The 24,381-nt window shown below is 41.9% G+C and overlaps 1 protein-coding gene across 8 annotated transcripts in view; it reads right to left on the bottom strand.

Moving 5' to 3' along the window:
• The window catches only part of FGF13 (fibroblast growth factor 13), a 314,139-nt gene that overhangs the window by 120,226 nt on the left and 169,532 nt on the right, over window positions 1-24,381 (bottom strand). Inside the window, exon 1 of one of the 8 annotated variants that reach the window (XM_032701958.1) lies at window positions 7,083-7,103. The exons of the other annotated variants lie outside the window; for them this stretch is intronic. The gene's annotated coding sequence lies outside the window, so the exon portion shown is untranslated. Of the gene's footprint in view, window positions 1-7,082; window positions 7,104-24,381 lie in introns of those variants that run through there. 8 annotated transcript variants of the gene reach the window in all.

The raw sequence follows: 24,381 nt of genomic DNA, 5'->3' as shown, positions 1-24,381 counted from the left end.
TGTTACCCCAACAGCAGTCACAGCCAGCCGTGCTACAGCTTGAGCCTTGTCCAAACATCCCCAAACTGCTACCAAGATTGCAGCACAAGCACCTTCAAAGATTTCTGTCGAATCCTAAACCTACTTGGGGGCCTCATTCCTAGTTGGAAATGAAGCAGTGAACAGAAATCCCCTCTTCAAAAGTCTGTGGGAGCAGATGGAATGCTGCAGTCCTACTCCCAGGGCTTGGCCAAGCACAAGCAAAGCAGCATGTTCAGTATGGGCCATCAAGTGCAACACCTTCACTGTCAATAAAGTAGGAACGAACTTCACTGAAATCTCTTGTAGTTCATACACAGGTGCATTTCTCCTCTCCAAGACAGCACTCCTCCCTGCTTTAGATGGATTGCTCATAATTATTTCACAGTCCCTTCCAATACAGTCAATGAAATCCTTATTAGAGAACGAGGAATAAAGTGAGCCAAAATGATATGGTTAACACCTACTTTAGGTAAAACATTTCATGCTGAATTAATTCTTCAGGTTTGCACAGCCCCACCTTCACTCTCACATCAATGAATTTCCCCCATGGTTTTAGATAGTGATTCATTTTCTGATTTGAAACTAATTTCCATTGTGAAATATTTTCATTTTTTTAAACAAACAACTGTTGTCTTATGATCAAAATTGAAAGCTGACAGCTCTTTCAAACATGTTTCTTTCAATATATGTAGGAATTTTGAAACTTTTTGATCTGCTGAAAAATTCTGAAATACGCTCTCTTTGGGTCAACCACACAGAATATTTTTTTCAGCTCTTCCAAAAATATTTACACAGAACACTCCCCCTTGACCTAAAAGAGTAATTGGATTAACTGCTAGCAGTAATAGGCTGTTATCCTCTAAAAAGGCTAGCCAAGATAAGGCTGCATTTAGATCTTTGTGCATAATAAAGACAGTGACATCCAACATCAAAAATTTGTTGATAAATCTGCTAAGAATGCATCTCCTCTTTCCCCTGTGGAAATGGCACTAACATTTCCGCACAGAGCTTTACTTCCTAGCTATTCCAGGCACCCTTCTACTGCCAAAAAGCCTTTGATTCACTCTAATCTGGCCATTTTTCAGTGATGCAGCTGCCTGTAACTGTGACCTTACTGTGCCCACACGTAATGAAGGGAACAGAAGGCCCAATGTGAAAACCAGACCCACTTCTTAGGAGATCTGCTGCCTTCCTGGGCTCTGAGTTACAGATCTGAAGAGAAAGCTTCCTACCCTGGTATAGCCCTCAGATTGATTGATATTTATTGATTACTTACTGATTTTTTTTTAGGTAGGTAGCAATGAAGTTGCAACAAGAAATCCAAGGGCAATCAAGAGAGACTTCAGGGCTGTGGGATGACTGGTTAAGGGACAGGAGCACAAGTAGTGTTCTCCACTATCCCTCCAGTTGCAGGGAATAATGAGGGTAGAAACAGGAAAAGACAGCATATCAATACTTTGCTCCAAGCCTGGTGTCAGCAGCAGAATGTTGTGCTGGTGGAGGTTTAGGTTAGACATGAGGAAAAATTTCTTCACCAAAAGGGTTGTCAGGCATTGGAATCAGCTGCCCAGTGAGGAGGTTCAATCACCATCCCTGGAGGGATGCAGATGTGTAGAAGTGGCATGTGGGGACATGGTTTAGTGGTGAACATGGCAGTGCTGGGTTCATGGTTGGGCTTGATGATCTTAGGGGTCTTTTCCTACCTAAACCATTCTGTGATTCTAAGAGCTTGGTTTGGGAGAACTGCAGTTTCCTCTCCCAGTGCTGCTAGGCAGTGCTGTCAGCCTTCTGCATCTGAGCTGTGATAAAGAGCTCATCAAGGGCTAAGTAATAGCCACAATTGACTCTCCATTGTGCAGACCCACCACCTTTCCCTTTCCAGCCATCAGAATCTGTGGGTTTGCTATGCAAAACATGTGCCCACACTTATTTAAACTCTGCAGCTCAGTTCACTGCTTTGCTGTGCTTGCCTCTGAAGGAATGAATATTGCTTCCCTGCCTGTTCCAAGTGGTTTCCTGCCTTTCCCATCTACCAAAATAAATGCAAGCTGGCTGCTTTCCAAACAGGTGGGTTGACCCATGCACCACAGCAGACAAGACAGTAATTTACAGTGTACTATTCCTTTCTCTAAGTGTGCGTATAAGGAGCAACAGGCACACAGAGCAGCTTATAGCAGAGCTGGGAGCACACCAGAGGGTTATTGGGGACCCTTCATGAGAAGCAGGGCCTGGATCAAGGGAAGATACTAAAACAGCAGGACCTGCTTGTCCAGCTGCAGAAGCTAAGCCATCCAAGTTGCACAGCCACCAAAGATGTTGGCTCTTTGGATCAAGTTGTGGCTGCCACCTAATGCACCAGCCCACAGCTTGTGGATCAAACATTCCTCTTTCTGCTCCAACAACACAAGTAATGAAGCCTTGTGGAATACAGGAGATGGACAGCAACTCTGGATGGAAATAGGAGTTTGCTCAAACCCCTTACCCTGTCTATCACAAAACCCACACTGACCAGCTCACAGCAGTGTCACACACTGCACAGCACTGAACTTATGGTCTCCATTCACAAAGTTTGGGAGGAAAAGCAAGGAATGCAGCTGTTTCTAAGAGGATATCCTTGCAGTGTGATGAAAATCAGGCATGCAGAGGAGAACATGCCAAGAGAACTGCTAGAAAGGTCCAGGGATGAGTGGGAAACTAACAATTCAGAGAGCTTTGGAGAGCTATAGTTTGTTGCTTATGAAATATTAGAATGCTCTTGTGCATTGTAACTTTAATAAGAATTTAATTATTAATGTAGCCCTATTTGGAGCTAGGAGAAAGTTTCAAATTATAAGGGAAGTCAAGAGAAGTAGGAATGCCTGTACTTTTTTCTTCCTGTTTATGCAGCAGCTATTGACAATAGCTGGGCTAAAAAAGGAGACATAACTTCCCTAGTGTTGGGGGGAAAAACAAAAAAAAAAAAAAAACAAAAAAACCCCCACAAACAAAGAACTAAGAAAAAATCAGAATCCTCTTGGAAGAGAAAAACAAGGAAGAGTGGCTTGAAATGGGCAACAAAATAATCAAACAATCGACTGCATCCTTCCTGGAAATCTGAAAGGATCAGCCATACCTCTTGGGAGCAGGAGATGAGCAGCAGTACAATAGTTTATGAGTCTGCCTCAGAGATTCACCACTGCTGCAGCTCCTGGGCATTTCACTTGGAAGAAGCAGCCAAGAACAGAAGCACCATTCATGAAAGGGTAGGTGACACCTCCCAATGATTTGCCTCATTTACTAAGGATTAACAAAAGGAAGGACGCAAGAAATTGAGTGTTTTAAAATTCAAACTCATTACAGAAAGAGCTGCTCTGAGAAACGGCCTCAGAGGAGATATTTCAAAACAAAGCACAGAAAACTAATCAGCAGGAGCAAAAATCCTCAGTGTGCCATGGAGAGGTGCACAGTGTGTTCTCACAGCCCTAGGAAGCAGCAGAACCCTGTACACTGCTCTGGATCAGCACCCCTGCCCAAAGAGGCACATGGCTCTGACCAGAGCTGTGCACACAGCTGTCGGATGAACAGCAGAAAAATCCTTTCAGAAAAGATAAAACAACAAATCTAATGTAACCTGAAATATTCCTCTCCATTTTAAGGGTGGAAGTTATTTGCAACAGGTTAAAGGCTTATACAGACAGGGTCACTATACACAAACACACATGTACAAAACATTTTTAAAACAGTCAAATGAAAGGCTGCAATATTTTCTCATATTCTTTTCTTGGGCTGTAGCTGTAGTTAAATTCACCTCCATCCACAAATGATCTTACACAAATCACTTGTTGAAAACCCCCAACATTTTCTCAGCAAGCTCCAGCACCCTTGACAGTACTACTCAACTGTAGCCACAATGGAGTCATTGACACAACCAAGAGACCTCTGCCTATACAGCCACTTCTATTCACCACTGTGTTACCTATTGCAGGAGCCACTGCTGGAGTAGCTTTCCTCAGCCCAGTTACCAACACTGTGACTGAATAATTCACATCAAATAATCTGATAATTAGTCACCTTTTTCCCCCCATCTGGCCCATGAAGTGTTAAGTCATTATATCCACTTGAACAGCCTATCAATGGAGGATGATGTGCAACAACACTCACAATACTGCATTTCTACTCTCCTGAAATAAAAGGTCTGCATTTCAGAAGCCTTCACTTGACAGAGGTTTAGAAATTGTATTTGAAGATATTTTTCCCCTCTCTGTCTGCACTTCCCTAAAGCCTTTCAGACACGGCACAAATCCATGTGCAATTACACAATGTACCTACGACACGCTGCATATACACAGAGCAGTTTCACTTTTCACTGTTAATCAATTTAATCAGCACTGAACCAAATTAGCAGAAGATTAAACTACTTGTTTTTCTGTTACTGTCCACCTTAGTGATCATGCTTGTAGAGCCCAGCTACATGTTCTGTATACCGAGATCTTTCCCAATTACCCAACAACTTTCTTTTGCATGCTATTGTGGTACTTCCACATATTGGGCAGCACATCTGCCATATAATAGAGGCCTAACTGCACCAGAATTGTAAAAATTTTCACACAGTATGACTTTAAATTATATTATTATTTTACTTAAAGCAGTAGCTTTCAATTCATTGAGACAGCTGCTGCACCATATGACAGACAAGACGAGAGAGGTGACCAGCGCTGGGTCACAGACTGCAGGAAGGATTTCACCACCTTGCTGTGAACAGCGAATGTGCAGTGACTTGGCTAAAGACACCAACCTGACGGATCAGGGAGCATGTGAGGAGGACTTTCACTGCCCATTTATTAGCTTGAACAGACAGAAGCTTGCAGCAGATATTGGAGCAAACTTCACCTCAGCGAGCATGAAGCTACCAGCTAGCTCCTCCTTCTCCAACTGGACTCTGCAGGGACACGTCCTGGCAGCTCTCTTCTCCCTGCCCTGCCCACGGTCAGTGGATGAGCAGGACCTTCTTGGTTCCAAAAAACAGAGAAGTCAACCTCCCCCAACTACACACAGACTGATAGTGGTACCAAGACAGGCTGTGTAAGCACAACAACAAGATTTCTTTGTACCTCCCACTGTTTTACACTGCCTTTGCTCAGACAGGAGCACCGATGCTGCACAGTGGCTTAATTCACTGAGCAGGTGTGCAAGCAGTGAGGGAAGATAAACTACAGAATCTGCCATGGGTGTAGCTTAGAGCACAATCACAGTGATGTCTGTGAGTGGATGGAGACGGCTGTGCACACTCCCGGAACAAAAAACGCACCGGCACAGTAGACCTGATCCAAAAGGAATTTCGATGCTATGTGTTTGCATACTAGCAAAAAGGAGTTAAAACCCAAGAGGTACTGTGCTTAAGCCAAACCAAAAATAACTCAGATCAGTGACTCTGGCCCAGCAGATCACTGGTCTGCTCAAAACAGCCCAGCCGAGGCCAACGTGTTGAGCAGTTGTTCATAACTGAGTGACGCGTTGTCACCAATGGGAAGGGCACAGTGACAAGGTCGTAATAAAGAAATAAAATTTAGATCTTTTACAAACCAGTACACATTTCCACACAACTTAGCATGAAATTCAGATGTTTCTAATGGTGATCTCCATGCCCGGGTGGCTGTTGCTCCCTGAGCTTGCACAGCTACCACCCCCTGCCAGCCACGGGAGACGGCTCTGCACCGGGAACTTCTACGAGGCACATACACATGCATACATAAATGCTCAAGCTGCAATGCACTATCTGAATTAACTTTTCCAGAAATCAAAAGGCAAAATGATCAAATATGGCTGTTCTGCCAAAGCAGAAATAACAGTGGAGTTTATTGCCTTTGTGTATTTTTATACCACATTGCATAATATGCTCGCATTGATGTTCAGCACCGTAAATGACATAAAAAACAACCCAAGGCAGCAAGCACAGGAGAGCTCTAAGAAAAAAAATCATCACATTTCACATTCCAGTGCACGAAGTATATGCTGCAGTGCTCTAGCTTACAACAGTCTATCAAAGTTAGCAAAGACAAATGTGTACCTTAGAAAAAAGACATTGTTTCAACACTGAGCTATAAATTAGCTTCTAGTGTTTAGGATGTAGGAAGTGGTCTTTATTGTAGCAGAAGAAAAAGCCACTCTTTTCAAACTTAGGACATTGCACACTGAATATTGAAGTTGAGAAGCTGCCTCAGGGAATACCATACTCACTTTTTTACTGCTTTGAAATCATCCATATTAGAGACAAGTCACTATTTGTATCATTACTGTATTTATGCCTACTGGGCCTTTACATAACTCAAAATAAATTAAAACATTTATTCTGGAAGTTGATTCAAAAACTTTAAAACATGGAAAAGATTCTGCTGCTGTAAATGTCTGGAACTTGTGAATTCATACCAGCTCCAGCTGAACAAAAAAAAAAAGATCAAGAAAAGCTCCAGAGCAATTTGCAGCTGCTGAATATTTGGCCCTTACAACTGTCAAAACAAGTGCTCCAGTACACAGGGCCTGCAAACCCTCATTACTGAGCACTGAGCTGCTTTGGACACTTCAATTTTGCAAACCGTGTTCTCAGCAGTACTTGCACAGTTCCTAATCACCAGTAGCAGGAGTCCTTCTACTGCTTCTTGCCCTGTATGTCACACAAGCAGCTACAGTATTTTTAATATTAGCCCCCATAACTCCACTTGCATCTTAAGTGACTGCTGCAGAACTCAAAATTAAGGTTTAAAGGCTTCTCAAAGAATTCTTTTAAGAAACGAGGTCTTTGCAGGTTGCAAAGAAACCCACCTTTCTTCTAACTTTTAAATTTACTAATCTGTAACTTCCATGCTACCAATCTACTCTGCTCCTGAACCGAAATTTTAAAGAGCATTTTGCAAAATTTTATTAGCATTTTAGTCCACCTTTATCTATTAATTTCACACCAGATACATAACTGACACAGGCTAATGTGCTTGTTATTGCATGCACCTGATTGGCAACACACTACAGAGAAGGGGATAAAGGCTGCAGATGACAGACGTGCTATCCCACTCCCCAACAGGTCCTACCTGTCTTAGTCTTTTGGGATCAAATCCACGTAAAGCCCTCTCTGGATGGAAGAAAACAGTGACTGTGAGCTGCTTCTCCTTGTCCTGAACTGTCATGTAGATGTGGGATTGCAGCTGTCCTGCCTGCCTGTGGATCTCCAGGCTGCTAAACACAATGATCAGAGATGACTCACTGTCACTCTCACATACATTAAATGGTTCTGTCAATTTTCTGACCTGAGTTATTGCTGTAATTGTTGTGTCTCACAGCTGAGGAGCTGACACCAGGGTTGACTCAACCACTGGAGAGCTCCCACAGCCGTGCTGGGTCAGGCTGCTCGTGTCACTGGGGCTCAGACCTTGCCCTTACCCGGCAGAAGTCATTCTCTCCCACCAGGTAAGACAACAAAAGAGAGCTTCCCTTGGCCATATCTGACAATTAAGTGCTGAAGTTTCTCTCCAGGAATGTTTTGCATATCATATATTAATAGAGTCTGACTAAGAGCTTTAACTTCACATCATGTCTAGACAAAGCGTCCCACTGTGGGCAGTAGCCTGGAAGGGCACTTGAAACAGCTGTGGGTGAACAAAACAAACTATGTGGAGAACTGACAGGTTGTATGTACACTGCATCTCATTTATTTATACTCCAAAAAGTGAAAATAACAGGAATTTGACTGAAGTTTTAGGTAGAAATAGGCCAATCCCCGAGGCTGGCCAGAAAACCAGGGACAACCCATGTTTTCCCAAAGTTGAACATCAGGAAGAATTTCTTCACTGAAAGGGTGGTCAGGTATTGGAACAGGTCACCCAGGGAGGGGGTGGAATCACCGTCCCTGGAGGTGTTCAAGGAAAGATTGGATGTGGCACTCAGTCCTCTGGTCTAGTTGACAAGGTGGTGATTAGTCAAAGGTCAGACTCCATGATCTTGGAGGTCTTTTCCAACCTTATTGATTCTATGATTGTACGAGAAGTTGTGGATGCCTCACACCTGGAAGTGTTCAAGGCCAGGATGAACAGGGCATTCCACCTGGTCTAGTGGAAGGTGTCCCTGCCTATGGAAGGGTGTTGGAAGTAGAGGATCTTTAAGGACTCTTTCAGCCCAAATCACTCTATGATTCTATGTCCATCTCTCAACCACCTAGAACAAATTAAACAGTAAGAAGACAAGAAGTGAAGCAGCTGAAAGTTCTACATTAGCTTTTTGAGGGCAAAAACGTAAACAGGCTCTCTTGAGTCCAGGTGCACTCAGCAGTGTCCATCCACGCCCTGGCTGCACTCTGACAATACAATTCCCCTCAAGCATTCATCTCCATGTAGGAAAGTGACAGTCAACACACAGGACAAAAGCACCACAGTTGCAAAACCACAGTAAAACTGGTACTGTAAACAAAGAATGCATGGTAAACTATTTATACTCCACTAGAGAGTCTCTACCAGTTCTCGGCAACTTCAAGTGTTTGCTTGCCCTTGCCACTTGTTAGGTGAACACTGCATCTAGATGTAAAACTGCATCACTGCTTCCTTTCATTTAAATGATCTGCTTAAATTGAAAGCATTTAACTCCCTTTCAGTGTCTTTTATTATGCTCTAACACGCTGTTGTGTGATTACAGCGTTAAATATTTACTTGACATTATCTTGCATCTGGCAAATGTATTCTGATACTTCCAAGCAAGTCCCATGTAGGATTAAGTTATCCACTGGTCTTTGCACAGTTGTGATGGATCCCATTTATTTTACCACTGCAATTCTCTCTGAAACTTGTCTGCAAAGCCTAATGAATTTTCCAACAATTCTGTTATGACAGATGAGATTTGCAGAAACCAGACTAATTTCCAAGTTTCTATAGAAGTTAAAACTTTTTCTGCCTCCATTAGTCTTTCTCAGTTTCTATGCTATTCAGACCCATACAAAGGCTGGTTGTTACTCTGTTAGCGCTGTCAATTTGTAGGCACCTTCTCAGTTTATTCTCTTTCTTATTGTTAATGAACTATTTCATATTGCAAATTCCCATTTTTAAAGATAAGGTGCTGTTGTCACAGTAGTCCCGTAAATGAATTATTATAACTATAATGCATTCATAAATAACACATTACAAGACTTAAAATACATATTTTTTTACAGCTGCTGCAACCCTAGTTGGCCTATGTGTAATAGAAATTGTGCATCCATGAAATTAAATGGAATAAAACAATTAATTTTCTAAAGCTTAGTTCTCTGAAAAAGTTATTGCCTCTAATACTTTTTGGTCAAATGTTATTTTCTTTCTGATGCTAAATTAGAATACTAAAATAAATAAAAATGACAGCCTCTGGGTAGGGAACTGAAGCAATGAAGAGCAATAAAATTCCACTGAAGGCCAGGCAATCGCAGGGGTGGGAAGGAAAGAGGAAGGGGAAGGCAGGAAGAGGAAAAGCAAACCTACAAATATCTGCTAATGAACCTGTGGCAGGATTACAGCATTCTCGGACAAGTCTTCAGTAAAACATTCCAGAGTCAACTTTTCCATGAATTTCTTCACAGGCAATCACAGGCTGTTTCCCATGAACCTGAGCAGTGTTCCAAGAAGCAGCCCATAAGCCTGCCCAGGAGCTGCAGGAGGCCAGAGCCACATGTGCACCTGACAGCCTGTTGTGCCCTCGAGTCCACCCCACCTCTGCATCCCTTGCAAGTGGCCCTGTAAACCCAGTGTGGGCAGAGCCAGTGCCCAGGGAGAAGCCCTTGACAACATCTCCTCCCCAAAGGCAAGGTCTGGTAGGAGGACCACAGGAAAGGTTTTCTTTCTTTTCTACACAGGGCAAGGGCAAAAAAGGACTGCATGGGTCTATGACCATAGCCTCATGAGATGTGAAAGGGGGCAAGAGCTGGGTATAATGACACACAATCTATTCTCACTGCTGGCAGCAACACAGCCACACTGAAAGCTAGGAACCTAAAGGGCCTCAAAAGCAATGGGACACATCTTCAGGATAAGAATTACAATGCAGGGGCTCAACCTTCAATGATTCCTACACATTTTTAGAACCGGGAGGGCAAAATACCAAGTATGGCTCATCACTAACTGCATCTCCACATTCCACCCTCCTGGAAGAGCCAACAAATACAACTGTGCTTTGATGTGATGTCACCAAGCCTCCTGCAACTAATTAATCTGTGCAACAGTAACAAACAAAATCCTACTTCATTCTAAGCTTTGATTGGGTTCTCATAGCCCCATGAGAGCCAAGAGGATTTTAATTTGATCTCAGACCCCATGTAAGGAAATCTGTCCAACTGATTACAATCACAAAAAAGCCAGACAAGGAACCGTGTGCCTTTGCAGAGCCAGGCTAACCAGCACAAAAGGTCTGCACAACCTCCCCCCTTTCAGGGATTCAACATAGATGCTCCAGTACGAAGTCAAAGAACATTTTAAATGTTTCTATCACTTTGCTGTACCCTTGATGGCTCACGCTGCAGGTAGACTCTGCTCTGCATGCATTCCCTACAGCACTGCACAGATGTTATTTTTCCCATTTATTTGCCATGAAGATACTCTTCCAACAACAAAACAGGGAGTGAGAGGTGCCCAATAACAATTTTTTCAGTTTCTATAAAATTAAAAACTCAAAAGGACACTTTTTCTCTCAAGTTGCAGTCAGACAACTCCACCTTTTTTGGCCGACCCAACCTTGCATTCAGCGAAACATTCTGTAAAACGTCTCCCTGGTTTCTCCTGAATGGCCTTTAAAACACTGGCAGTTGAGACTGCTTAGTCAGCACTACACACAAAAAGCTATTAAAACCTGAGCCTTAATAACTAATCTCTGCTAGCCACTCGTGACTGTCCCACAGGGCAGTAACACAACACGTAAGTGTTGTTCCCAGCACTGACTGCAGCATGGACAATGTTTAAATTTCCTTCATACCTAAACCAGCAAGACTTTAATTTTATTTTTGGCTTACTCTTCATCACAGGGCTATTAAGTCCTGGTCAGATAAGGCCTTTGCAGGGTATCCAAAGCTAAGTCACCTAAATGCACACCTCTGGCTCACAGCATTTTGCTGTTGCTGCTTCTGGCATATGGAGAGTTTAGATGAAAACAAACAAATACTGGGTAAAAACTATTCCAGAAAAAAGCTGAATATTTATGGCTTGCACACAGAAACCTGACTGGCAAGTGAATGCTTCAGGTAGAGATAAAAGGAGTGACAGAAGAGTAACTTTTATCTCTGCAGTCTACATTTAATGAATGCATCAACATTTGCAGATGATTAGGGCCAACCTAAGTGCTTTGTTGTTCCTTTGTTGCAATTCTGAAGGGTTCAGACTTTATTTATTCATTTTCTTCTTTTTTTCCCCCCTCTCCCCGTAGTTGCAACTAAATATATTTTTTGGCTTTGTAAAGACCTATTTCCATTTATAGAATCCAGATGACATGCTGGGGATGATATTTCCTAGCTGAGGCATCTGCCTCCTTGACAGAGGGAGAGATAATCACATTGGGTGAAACAGGCTCGGCATCTGTGACAAGCTTAAGATGTCAGAAATGAGAGTATCGCGTCTTGTCCCTCTGGATATTTTTTCCTGGGAAATTTAGCCCCATCTCATGTGAAATGCAGCCAGCTTGCAGTGCTGCTCTGCCGCCAGCGACACAGAGCGAGAGGGGGGAGGGAGGGAGGCAGGGGACCGTTTCACTTCTGAGGCTGCCACAGTTTCTATTTAATTGCTTGCTTATTTATTTAATTATGGCAGCGACAAGAACTTCTGGTCAAGCTGCCAGCATGCTTTCCCTGAAACAATTCACTGCTCTGAAATTACTTGTGCTGGACAATCTTCCTTCCCCTCTGGATCTTTACCAAGAGCAGACAAAGCACAGAGCAGCCTCATCTTCTTCTGCATCCCCATCAAGAAGCAGCAAGATGTCACAGCTGACTAAAGCCACCTTGCCCCAGGCAGCAGAGGCAGAAGGTCCAGGACAAGAAGGGTTTGCAAGGGGACTGAGTCTGAAGAAGTATTTCCAGGCAGATTGAATCCTCAGATCCAAACAAATGTCCCCAAGACACGTCACTGTCTCCCAGATCAGAACTAACCTACAGCACTTGCCCCCTCCACACTGATTTAAATCCTGCTTTTCAATTTATAGATCAAATGTTTTGCAGTCACAAATCAAGTTATGCTGATCAAATTAGTTAGATCAAGGTACTACTTTTCTTTTGAGATGGGCCATTTGATGCTGCAAAATGCCATCAAGTGAACCTTTCTGAAAGTAAATTCCTCCTCACAATTAATTTTTTCTTGCCAGATGCTGATGTAAATGCTCACAAATCATGGAAAATTTCCAACAGATGTGCCACCTTCAGTGAAACAAAAACAAGGAGGCTTTTTGAATTCAAGAATAACATTATGCCATAAGTGATTGCTTAATGCAGATGAGTGTTAGTATAAATATTTTAAATAACGTTCACATGGGGATTTTTTACCAAGGAATGATGTTTTCCTTGAATTCATGTTTAAGTTACTCTTTTGTAATTACTTTTGTAATGTACTATCTCACAAAGAAACTCCCTCAGCCTGTCCTAAAAGGAGTCAAGCAGTAGTCTTCAAAAAGTTCAGAGCTAATAACACTAAGAAAACACTTTTTTTCCCAATATTATTTGTTATCAAACTCAGAAACAGGCCCTGGCTTAGAACAAATGAAAAAGTGTCATAGAAAAGAAACCTGCTGAAACAATAAAATGTTCCTTGAATCCAATTCCATTTCCTTCACAGTAAAAGTATCAAAGGCAAGAAATGCCAATACAAAGAAGATTTATAAGGTGATACTTATAGTTTCTGCAAGAGAGACACACAGTCTTTGGCAAATGTGGTCCTATACTGTTACTCAAAGACTGTACAGCAGCCAACTAACACACAAAACTGCTCCTATAAAACCCATCAGGTAACCAGGGCTGGCAGACAAGCAGAGCCACAGACAGCAGACAGCTGCTGTTTGACCAGCTATAGTCTATTTATTTTACTGCAAGGTTATATTTATTGGGTAAATGCTACTACAGATGAAGCAGCAGATGAAATTCCATCTGAGCTGAGTATCAATCCCCCACCTCATCTCCACCCACTGCATGGCTACATCTCTCCCACTCCTTGGTGGGCACATCCCTGCAGAAAACCAGGAGGACCAAGGTGGCAGCAGAGAACAGAAATGGCAGCAGGTTTTGAAGAAGAGCCAGATGATGCTGAAAACCTGTTTCTTGCTGTCAGATAACGCAAAACTCTATAAACTCCTCACCAGTCCTTCCCTACTACAGTCACAACTGTTTCCCCTGGAAGAGTCCTCACTATTCCTGCCTTATTTCTGGGCCCCACATTTTTGTCCTGTACAGTGGATCCTGTAACAACAGGCTCTCACAGCATTTGCCTTTTTCTGACACTCAGCTAGAAGTTTCTGCAGGAAAAGGAGACTCCTGTACTGCTTGCCACAGATATGCCTATAAACAACATATTTTCATCTCCTAGAATTTTCAGTGCCATATTTTATAGGTTAATTTGAGCTCTGCACAGGGCTAGTGGTCTATATTCACAAATTTAATTACAACCTTGTCAACTTATTGTACCTAAAGGAAAAGATCTAAAATCTCCCCTTGGAAGCACACATTAGTTGCTACTCCAGTCCTCCTCCAATCCAATCTAAGGGTATTTAAGTCCAAAGCTCTACAGTTGGGAGATGAAGATGTGAAATATGTTTGAAAAATGTGCCAATCATTTTTCACACTCTCTTCATCCTTCAGCAAAGAATGACAGCAGAGTAATCTAGCAGAGGCCTTTACAGCTTCTGGTCACTCTCTGTGATATAACTTTGTAAGCTCTGCTGTGTTGTCTTTACCTTGTCAATTTGGCTTTGCTCAGTGAATACACTCAATGTAAAGTGTGAATTATGCACAGCATGAAATCGATGGGGGGATCTTTGCTGTGAAACACTGAGGCACCAATACAGCCAAGTACTAAAACATGCAGACTTTTCCTAAAAAAAAGGGCATGCATAGATATATCCGTATCAGTAATTATATTAATATATACAATATACTTTGTGAGGCAGGCAGGAAAAAACCCCATATTGCATAAGCACAGTGAAGTACAAAGGTTTGTTGTAAGTCAGGGAGAGGAGATATGTACAGATGTACCTACAGGGAGTCTAGGAAGAGGTGACAAAATGTGAGAGGGGAAGTGGTAGAGCATGGATTTAAAATGTTTGAGGAGTAGACTCTTACAAGAGCTTGGAAGGATCTACATGAACTTACTGCACAGAAACAGTCCTAAATGATGATTCACCATCCACTCTGCTCTTCAAACATACCACAGCCAGTCCCTATCCCACTACATTCCCTCTGTCTACTGCTGTGGGAAGAGTCTTGATGGCTATGCCAAAACTTTGGGAATTCCTGATGGTTCCCAAGGCTCCTGTGACTAAGCGTTCACTCTCCCCACTGCAAGAGATCAAACCAACACACACAGTCCGGAAGGGAAGCTGTGGTCAAGTCTAAATCCTCAGAGGACTGTGGATCTGGTATGCACCACAATACATAGTTTAAATGCAGACACTTTTGATCCAATTACTTGAGCCTTAACCCAGTAATTACAGTGTATGTTTCTTATTCACTGTGCTCAGAAATTATTGTCATCTGTCAATAATTTCATGATTAAAACAGCGATCGTGAAAATATTAATAAGCCACAACCAGCTTCCCTGTTGCACAGCCAGGAACAGAGTGGCAATTTGTTTCCCAAATATATTTGCATACTGGTTTTTGCATAGTTTGACCACCCAGGTGCATGGCAAGTATTGATAACTATCAGCATGTTTCAGCATGCCCCACAACCCGTATATATATACATACAGCTCAGATGTTAAGATCTGTGCTGAAGACTCACTCCCTGGATGTCATGAAATCCTTGCAAAGCAATTACAGAAGCAAATAAATTATTAAGAGAAAGAAGTGACGGCTCTGGGAATGGATGCAGATCCTGGTGTGAATCTAGGTTGTTACTGACAGAAAGTTACTGTTCACTAGGTGATTGGTAATGCATAAGAGATGAGAGTTTGGTCCTGCTCTGAATACCCCCCTCAGCAGCCATGGAAGGAAGGAAGGAAAGAACATAAGTTACCTTCAGGGTTTTGGTAACTGTTCATTCCTTCAGGCTGCTTCAGACAAACTGCCAAGCCCAGTTACCTCTGCCCTTACTCTGGCTCAGGAGCTGACCTTCCAGCACCCATCCTCTCAGCTGCTTCAATGCCAGATATGGAACTTCATCCCCCACCCCCAAGGAGTACTGCCACCATCTTCTCCCCATCTCCAGCCCCACACCATGGGCCCTGGAAGCACAACTTGGCAGCAAGTGAGGCTGCCACACACTCCTTCCTTAAATTAGTTTTCAGTTTTCTCACATCTGATTGGAATTAAAACTTGCAAACTTCAACTGCTGTCCTTGGCACTCCTAATATCTATTTATTATTTTGTTTGTTTTTTCTCCTTTCACTCTTGTTCTCTGCACCTGACGCAGGACTTGTCAGAAAGGACATAAGTGGGAGAAAGCACTTGACAGAAGAAAAATGAAAACATTAAAAATAAAGTTTTTCTACAGAAAAGCAAAGTTTCCAGCCCAAGATTCCGCCTTTCTTTTTGATTTTTGTTTTTTTAAATGAAGTCTTTCCAAGAAAACAGTCACAAAGCATTTGCTTAATTGCAAACCTGGGGTGTCCTGGAGCAGAATAAGAGATAGAGGAAGAGAGAGCAAAAGAGGGAAAACTCTGCCAGAAGTGGAAGAGATCTCTCAAATATGATTTCAGCTATCAAAACTCCTGGTATCAATAGTGCTGCCCTGAAAGTAAGCTGGCGTAAATGATTCTCCAACTTCTATGGCGTTTCTTTCCATAAGATCATTAAACTGCAGGTTCAAAGTTACACAGCTTAAATCATGTCTCTTTGCAAAAAAAGTGTAAATTCCAACCAACCAAATTGTGATTCAGTATCTGTCATTTTCAGTCAATGTATCATGTCTAGCAAATATTGATTTGCATTTAAGATTACAGACTTTGCGGTTGTATTCGCCAAAGCCATTCAATAACAGCAATCATAACCAAGAAGTGATAGGCAATTTTTCCAGTATACACAAATTAATCTTTGCTAATTTGACTCTAAACTACTGAAGTTTCATGATTCATTTTCACACACAAAATTGCAGGTGTTGATTTGGTTTCTTGGTCACATTATTCTTCCCACCCTGCATCTTCTCCTTTGACTATTAAACTCTTTGATGGTATCTCATTCTTTCATTTTACTTTATATATTTGGTAGAAATGCAGATTTCCCTTCTCCATTTTTACATGCATCTTTTAGCTTTGATTCTCTTGCAAAGTGCCTTTTCATCTGTTACATTCTTTCAACACATACTCCTGTGTGACGTCTCTAAATCCAAACCTGACATCCTACTTCACAAAAAAACTTCACAATGATTTTCCAACACAGTCAGGTAGCACCTCTCCTGCCCTCACCAAAGGAACAATCTTCCTACCAGCTGCTTTGTATGTGCCTTACCTCCGAGGTTTCTCTTCACAGCCTTTATTTTAATCTCAGCTCTCACGTGGACTGCGGTACCAATACATCAGCCACCACCATGTAAAAGTGTATTTTTACTCATCCAGGTCTTAAAGGTTTTGTGTAAGTGAATTTGTGACTCAGTATGAAGTGTCCCTGTTTGCACTCTGCAACTGCAGATTGGATTTCTGCTTTCCTTGGACCTGGGCACTGCAATCTCATTTGCTGTAGCACTGCTTTGGTTTTCCCACTTAAAACTTGTACACTGATTTGAGGAGACTCTTCTTGGTAGTAAATTAAATTGCCTTTTTTTTTATTTAACATTAAGTGTGATTTTCTACTAAGCCTTCTCAGTTTTGAGTCTCTGATTTTCATTATGATCTCATTTTAAATTAGGAACCTGACATGCCCTCCAACTCCGAACACATCACCCTTGCTTCTCTTCTTTACATCTCAATGTATACTCGGAAAATGGTTTGGTTTTCCCAGTAACCACAGGTTGCTAACCAATTCTAATGCCTCAGAGTCAGTGTTATTAACAAAAAGGTGTCATTCACAGAACTTCCACTCAGCTGCACAAAGGGTTATCTATCAGGCCCCTCCAGTTAACCCCCACAATTTGTTCAGCTTGCGCCGCGTTCTCAGAACTACCACTACATTTCATCATTTTTCGTCATTTCTCCTATTTCCCTACTGCATTTTCTAATTTTTCATCTTTTCTCTGATTTCCCTACTGCAACTACACTAAAGCTTCTGCTTTGGTAATTTGCCAGGTGTGCAATAAAAAAATATGCCTTTTTTTTCCCTTGAGGGCAAACTGGTTTTGGCCTGGCAGGCACCACATGCACAGCTCCTGATAGACAGGAGGGACAGGATGCCTGACATGACCATGGGCAGGGCTGCGTTTCCTCAGGAACTCAGCTCACTGCCATTAAAATTAAAAGAAAGCCACTGTTGATGTGAAATGACCACCCATGGTTACATGTGTAGAGCCAGCACCCTCACTGGTGGAATTGTTATTTTAACACCTGGTATCTGTTGCTACGTGGTTGTTTAATTAATAGAAAAGATCACACGCAGTCTGAGGCAAATTAAAATTCCAATTCTGCTATTTTGTGGCATTGTACAATATGGCAGGCTGCTGTTTGATTTGGTTTCTAGTAAAGTCGGCTCTCAAACTTCCTTCCAAGCCATTAATTCAGATATGCAATAAGGCTAACACAACTGCACTGACTCATTAAACAATTTGATGTAACCTGCACTCATTAGAGCAGACACCATCTATATCCCTGTGACTGCAGCCTTGTTTTCAGACACCATCAGAGAAGACCTGCTGTGCCAAATGCCTCTTCTGTCTCAGGAAAACTTCAGAGAAATACCAAAATGGGAAACCTTGATTTGCTCAGGCCTTAAAATCCATTCAAATACAAGAACATTTTGAGTCTCCTTTTTCATCCAGAAAGAGGTTATTTAACTAGATGAAGAGAAATTCTACAAGAATACAGACAGGTACCTCAGTGATAGGTAGGGTGTAAGTTTACAGATAAAACTGATAAACTGCCTCCTATATTTGGTGGAAAGGATGGTTTAACCATGTGGGAAGGAATATATAGGAAAGACAAATTATGAGTGGGCCACAGTTGAAATAGTAAGAACCAACCTGTGACCCTGGTGCACAGCCCAGGCTGCCACCAGTACAAAACCCAGCTGCAGAGAGAGAGATGCTGCCTAGAAGTATGGAGAAAAATCTTTCTGTGCTTAATAAAATAAAAAGGACACTAAGAGATGGTACAAAGACAATTGAGGCAGCATTTAACCTTTAAGCAGGGACATTTACAGGTGTTCAGTCATCAAGCTTGGGATAATTAAGCCTGGCCCTTAACTACAGAAACTCATTTCAGTAGCTGGAGGTGAAGCACAAAATCCTTGAGCGAGACTAATTCTGAGTCCTCCATCAGAGAAATTAAATAGCTTAATACAAAGCAGCTGGTATTCTCTTAGCACACTTAAAAAAAACAAATGTCTGACTTATTTACCTAACAAAAGGGAGAGAGATCTGCAGCAGACTTTTGACCCTCTGCTACACAGTAAAATCGACTGCCTAAGAACAAGAATAACAACAGAATAATTTCTGTGCATATCTGCTGTTTCCTAAACAAAAAACTGTTGAAACTCAGGTTCACACTCAACATTTAATAATGCAGTTACTGCACTGACAGCACCTTGCAGCAGGCTGGTGCCCTCATTACATACCTGCCTGTAAATTAACTCAGAGTTCCCATTAGATGAAAAAGTTCGTTAAACTGAATCTATTTATTTATTTATTTATTTATTTTCATTTCAAGCCACTACCCCTCATGTAACTAAGCCACCAATGCTGGCAGAAGCACATGGAACGTGCATGGAGGGGTTTGGGACTAGATCTAGAATCTTCTTACTCCCAAAACATGTCTCTCATTTGAACTAAAGGAAACTCACTTTAGCTGAAAGTGATAACATATCCTATATATCCTCCCTGTGGGCTGCCCAATCTCTCACAGAAAGGCTGTATTTCAGGCCCATCTCTGCTTTTTTTTCTTTCTCTGCCCAAGACATATCCTTCCATGTATTCATAGAAAATGATTTGGTTTCAAAGGGACTGCTCAGAGAGAGAAGGAGAATTTCAACCAGCATCTTTATTTCTGAAAACACTTCTAAAGTTCTTCCTCAACTCTTATTTAGAAAGCCTCCTGAGCAACCTGCTAAATAATTAATATATTTCTTATTTTGCTACTGTAATGTGAATACTTAATATATTCCTTAGGAACTACTGTATTGTGATGTAGAAGGGTTTCAGAGAGTACTTACACGCTTCCACAGAGTCACCTGTACAGGGGGTCAGGGTGGCTCACATCCCTTTTACCATCATCACACTGAGAAATTCTTTGAAGTTTCACATCCCCTTTGCAAATGATACCAAAACACACAGTCTAAAGCCGCCAGATACTTTGTGAAACCTTTCAGTCTTTTTTTCACCATGCTGGTTGCCATGCATCCCCTAGTCCTGTGTTGCCAGCCTTGTCTCCCTGTGCTCTGCATGCAGATGACGACTCCATGTCTCCTTTCCCTCTGCCCTGGGCCACCACACCCAGAGCCACGAGCTGTTCTGTGGCAGATGGTGGAAGGCTTTCGAATCTTTGCACCTCCGGAGCACTTGTATTCCAACACTATCTCTGTAGTCTTGATACCTATTGTTGTAATGGAATAGGTTTAATAAAATTCAGATAAATTGCCTCAAAAGAGCCTTTGAGATAGAAGGATAGTGTTTCATGTAGCAGTGGTGGTACTGTTTCGGAACAAGTGCTCAAGCACTCAAGCAGTGATTAACCTGGTACAGCACTGCCCTTTGATATGTCCCCACCACCAGCCAATTTCAACGAGGGGAACATGTGGTTATCTCCCAGTGGGTGTACCTTCCAAACACTTCAAATAGTCTCCTTCTTGAGCTCAAATTCTCCATACCAGGCACATAAGCATATGGGTAGACTGACAATTACTCAACACTTTCCAAGTTTGTAATCTGTCCTTGTTCACCAGTATTTCTCTGACTCTTGGAGTTTTTCTGCAGTTTTTCACCCACAACAATCTCTTCCTCAGCACATGCCAGTCCATAGCCTTTTTCAGCTTACCAGACTCTGAACAAGTTTTTCTAATGCCTTGGAGTTTCTGGGTGAACATCAGAGGGAACCAAGGTGGTGGTGACAGCAGGAAGCAGGAAATTCTCAGCCAGAAAAATTCAGCCCCTTTTGACAGCTTTTTACCCTTGAGCTCAGGCACGTTTGCTGTAGTACTGCACCAGACAAAATCCAAAGCACCAGATACAAGCCCTGAAACAATGCAGCCTGTGTTCTTTTCAACATCCATCTTCCCTTCAATCAATGCTGTTATCAAAGTGATTAGATTTTTATTATTATTTTTTTTTAATTTGCTCCTATTTGCTGCTAAATTTCAGTTTTAATTTTTAAAGATTTTCCTGTCTGTGCCAATTACAATTGTGACTACATCTTGGTTTCATTTCCTTCCGCTTTCTCTCCGACCAAGAAAATCCATATAATTTAGGTTAGTTAACATTTGCTGTTTTCTTTCTGTATACAGAGAGTTTTTAGGCATTAAAACATAGAAACGAATAAATGAAAGAAGGACAGTGAATACACACTATTATACAATATCTTAGTAAACCTTTGGCCTTATTTCAGTGAAACAAATGAAGAAAGTCCTCCAGTCTCTGCAGAAATTTGGAAATGAGCAAGCAGAGTAAGAGTCAGCGGTATTTTAGTCCTCCAGGCTTGGAGTCTGACCAATGAGTTGCCTCTAGGTATGTTCAAGGAGCCCCAAAGTATAGATTTAACCATGCACTGAGGGGATGGATATGGTCTGTTTGCTGTGCCCTTAGTTTTCCAGGAGCTCTACTGCAGGAATCCCTGATGGAGGGAATATGCATTTTCCACCACTGCTATTTTTCTCTCGTTTATCTGTCCTATTTTATCTTCAAGGAAGAGGGATAAACCTGTAATAGCATCTCTCACATATTTCAGCTCCCCACTGGATGTTCCTTCCCTCTTCCCCACAGCACTGAACACTGAACTCGACCTTCAAAACTCAAATGTGGATGATGTTCACTTCTTAAATGGAGCAATGGAACTCCTCTTCCCACTCTCCTCTCTCCATTTTTAACACTCTTAATTTCAATGCCATCAACACTTGCCAAGCATTCAGAAGGTATCAGCATAATAAAGTATAAAGCTAAAATTCATTATGGTGAAGAACTGATAGCAGTCAGGATGTTTTTATAAAAATAGGTTACAATCAAGCCAATCAGTCTCAAAACTACTGTACAGAAAAGCATTCAATTTTTGACACTGAGAGGAATTTTCCCCGCCTACGTTGCTATCCCTGAGGGTGAAGGAGACTCTTGGAAAAGTGGAACAGAATGCTCAAAACACCAGCAGACCACACGCAAAATACAACCATGCCTTCAAAATCATCAGCATGCCACCAAGCCTGCACATTAAAAGGCAGGATCTATTTAAATATTGTCATCGTAAAGGGGATATATCTTCATTTTGTCCAAAAGGCACTTAAACCATGGCAACATTACATTTCTAGCTGTAGAATGTACTTCAATCTGCCTTACTCTTCAGTGAGATTGAAGGAATTAGCATTGCTCTGAATCACACGTTACGGATGAAGTCCCATTAGACTCCTAAGAGGTTCATTACAGTTACACATTCATTAGATCAGTAAGGAAACATATTTTACTTGAATCAAGGTTTCTCTTCAACAGAGGAGCACTAAATGAAAAAGAATTAATTTATTTATATGTTTAAAAAGTGAAATAAAAGCCCATAATTATCAGGGTTTTAATGATATCTATATCAAATGACTGTTTCAACACAACAGACCTGCCAAAGGGCTTACAGTAGGAGTATCTTAATGCTACAGCATACCCCATTATGGAGTGCAAAGAAAAGGGCTGAGGGGATCCCAGGGCAAGGACTGGTACTAGCACACTGCTGGTGGTAGGTAGGAATTGAGGAAATAACTGGGGTGTCAGAAGAGATGCAGGCAGAGCCCTGTAGGCACGAGACAAAGGAAAACAGGACCAGGGAGGACAAAGCAAACAGCCTGGCACAACAGCCGAATCACCCTGGTCTCGGGGGGCTTAGCTGCCAGATGTAGAAAGAGGAGAAGAAAAGGCACCACATCTCCTACCTTGACCTATGGGTTTCCACCTTCTCTCCATTCAATCACTCCTGGGCTGACTCAATCCATGGGAAAAAAAAACCCAACCTTATCCAGGATCAACTTGCCATCCAAATCACACGTCCATCTCACTTTAACAAAAACAAATGCTCAGGAATGCATTCAAGCAGCAACTGGAAAATTTTCAGAGCGGGAATACTCAAGAAACACGAATATGTTTTAAGTCAGGCAGGCCAAATTCTCATGCTCTCATGTCCTGCATATGTCTGGATACCAGCATGTGTTAGAGGGTGCAGGGCTGCACCCCACAACGCTGCCTGTGAGCTCAGCCTGTGCAGATGGGAGAGGAACCTCAGCAGGGTGTGATGGAGAACTGCCCAGGCAGCGTTAGCTCCCTGTATGAACACAAGGACACGAACATCCTTCTGGGAATTAGCATTTACGTTTTATTTGTGGTTTGGTGTTTTGTTTTTTTTTTTTATTCAGGCTGCTCTAGGCAACATATTTGTAGTTCACTGGACACAGACTTCCTAATAATCATTACCGTTCCTGGTAATTTTTAATGAGTTGATGCAAGGCAATATCACTCGCTTCCCTCTTAAAAAGAATTTATAAAAAAGATCCGTATAGAAATAAAAGCCTCATAAACAGAGGAGCCACATGCCATGATTAGAATTAAAGGAGCCATCTGTTTCTTTACAGTCATGCACATCTCAGACAAAAAGTACACACACGACATATGTCATTACTTCCACTTTCCTAATAGAAAATATTTGTCATGATTCCCTCCCACAGGAAGCTTCACCACCGGCTTGCAATGCCAGAGGAACCCCTCCCACTAAAGCTCTGCAAGCAGTGGATTCAGGTTTTTTCTCTTCCTCAGCCAACCCAGTATAGTTTTTCATGCCTCTGTGAATCCTTCGCAAACATATTTTCTACAAGATCTACAGCTGGGGATTGGCTCACTGTTTTCTACCATCAACAGGAACTGCACTGCTGAGCTCCACACATATACTTGTGTCTTACCATTTAAAAGTCAATTTAGGAAATGAAGCTGTTCACTGGATGATATACTTTTATGTCAATGTATTGTAGCCCGTAATTTTTTTTCTTCATCTACTTCCAAATGGCTCTGACAAAAAGCAAACTGATGGAAACGCAGACACACCTAGACATACTCCTCAACATCAACTTCCAGGCATTTACAGAAAAATAGTGCAAATATTCCCACTTTCCTCTCACCAGCAGAAGTAGGCAGCAGCACCGTGCTCTCTCTCCTTTGCTCTTCATCACACACATGCAGCCAGCTGGAGACCCAGAAGTTGGAGATCATATTTCAAAGTAACACCTCTACACCAACAGCACACAGAAATGTTCTTCCCTATACTATAATAACAAAGCTGACAGGCTAAGATGCATGTTTATAAAGCATTCAAAAGCATCATCTGTAGTTGCATATACCCCCAAAGTGGTCTACTGGAGCAAAAAATGCCTCTTCTGGGTCAGGTTTTGGAAAAAAAATATTGTAGACACCACAGCTGCTATTTGATGCTCCTCTCCTGCTGGAAATGTTTGCACTGCACAGCTGCTTTTATCTCAAGGCTCCCTATACACCACACTTGGGAGCATCCCACCTCAGCTTAAAAGGCTTGCTCAATCAAATGTCTCCCATTATTCCCAGAAGACTTTTCAGCTCTATGGCATGTTCAATTAGCATCCAATCAAAAGCAAACCAGGATCTGTAAGACAATTGAAATAATCAGTACTTCTTTAATCTCACCAACCACCAAAGCCAATATCTTGCTATAAAGTTACAAATTTACACATGCTACCCATCAAAGCAGTTCCTGTCAGAGGAAAAGTCAGTGCAGCATCTGTAGAAGTCAAAACTGCCCCAGTGATGCTGCCCTGGAACACGAGTGGGAATGCTCAGGAGAAGCCATCAGGAGACCACTTACCCTGAAACATGACTGGCTTTAGTCCTGCTCTCTTCTACTCAGCCCT

Source organism: Chiroxiphia lanceolata, chromosome 14, assembly GCF_009829145.1.
Source record: "Chiroxiphia lanceolata isolate bChiLan1 chromosome 14, bChiLan1.pri, whole genome shotgun sequence".
Classification (NCBI taxonomy): Eukaryota; Metazoa; Chordata; class Aves; order Passeriformes; family Pipridae; genus Chiroxiphia; species Chiroxiphia lanceolata.
Note: the sequence above shows the minus strand (reverse complement) of the source record. Positions and strands in the feature narration are given on the sequence as shown.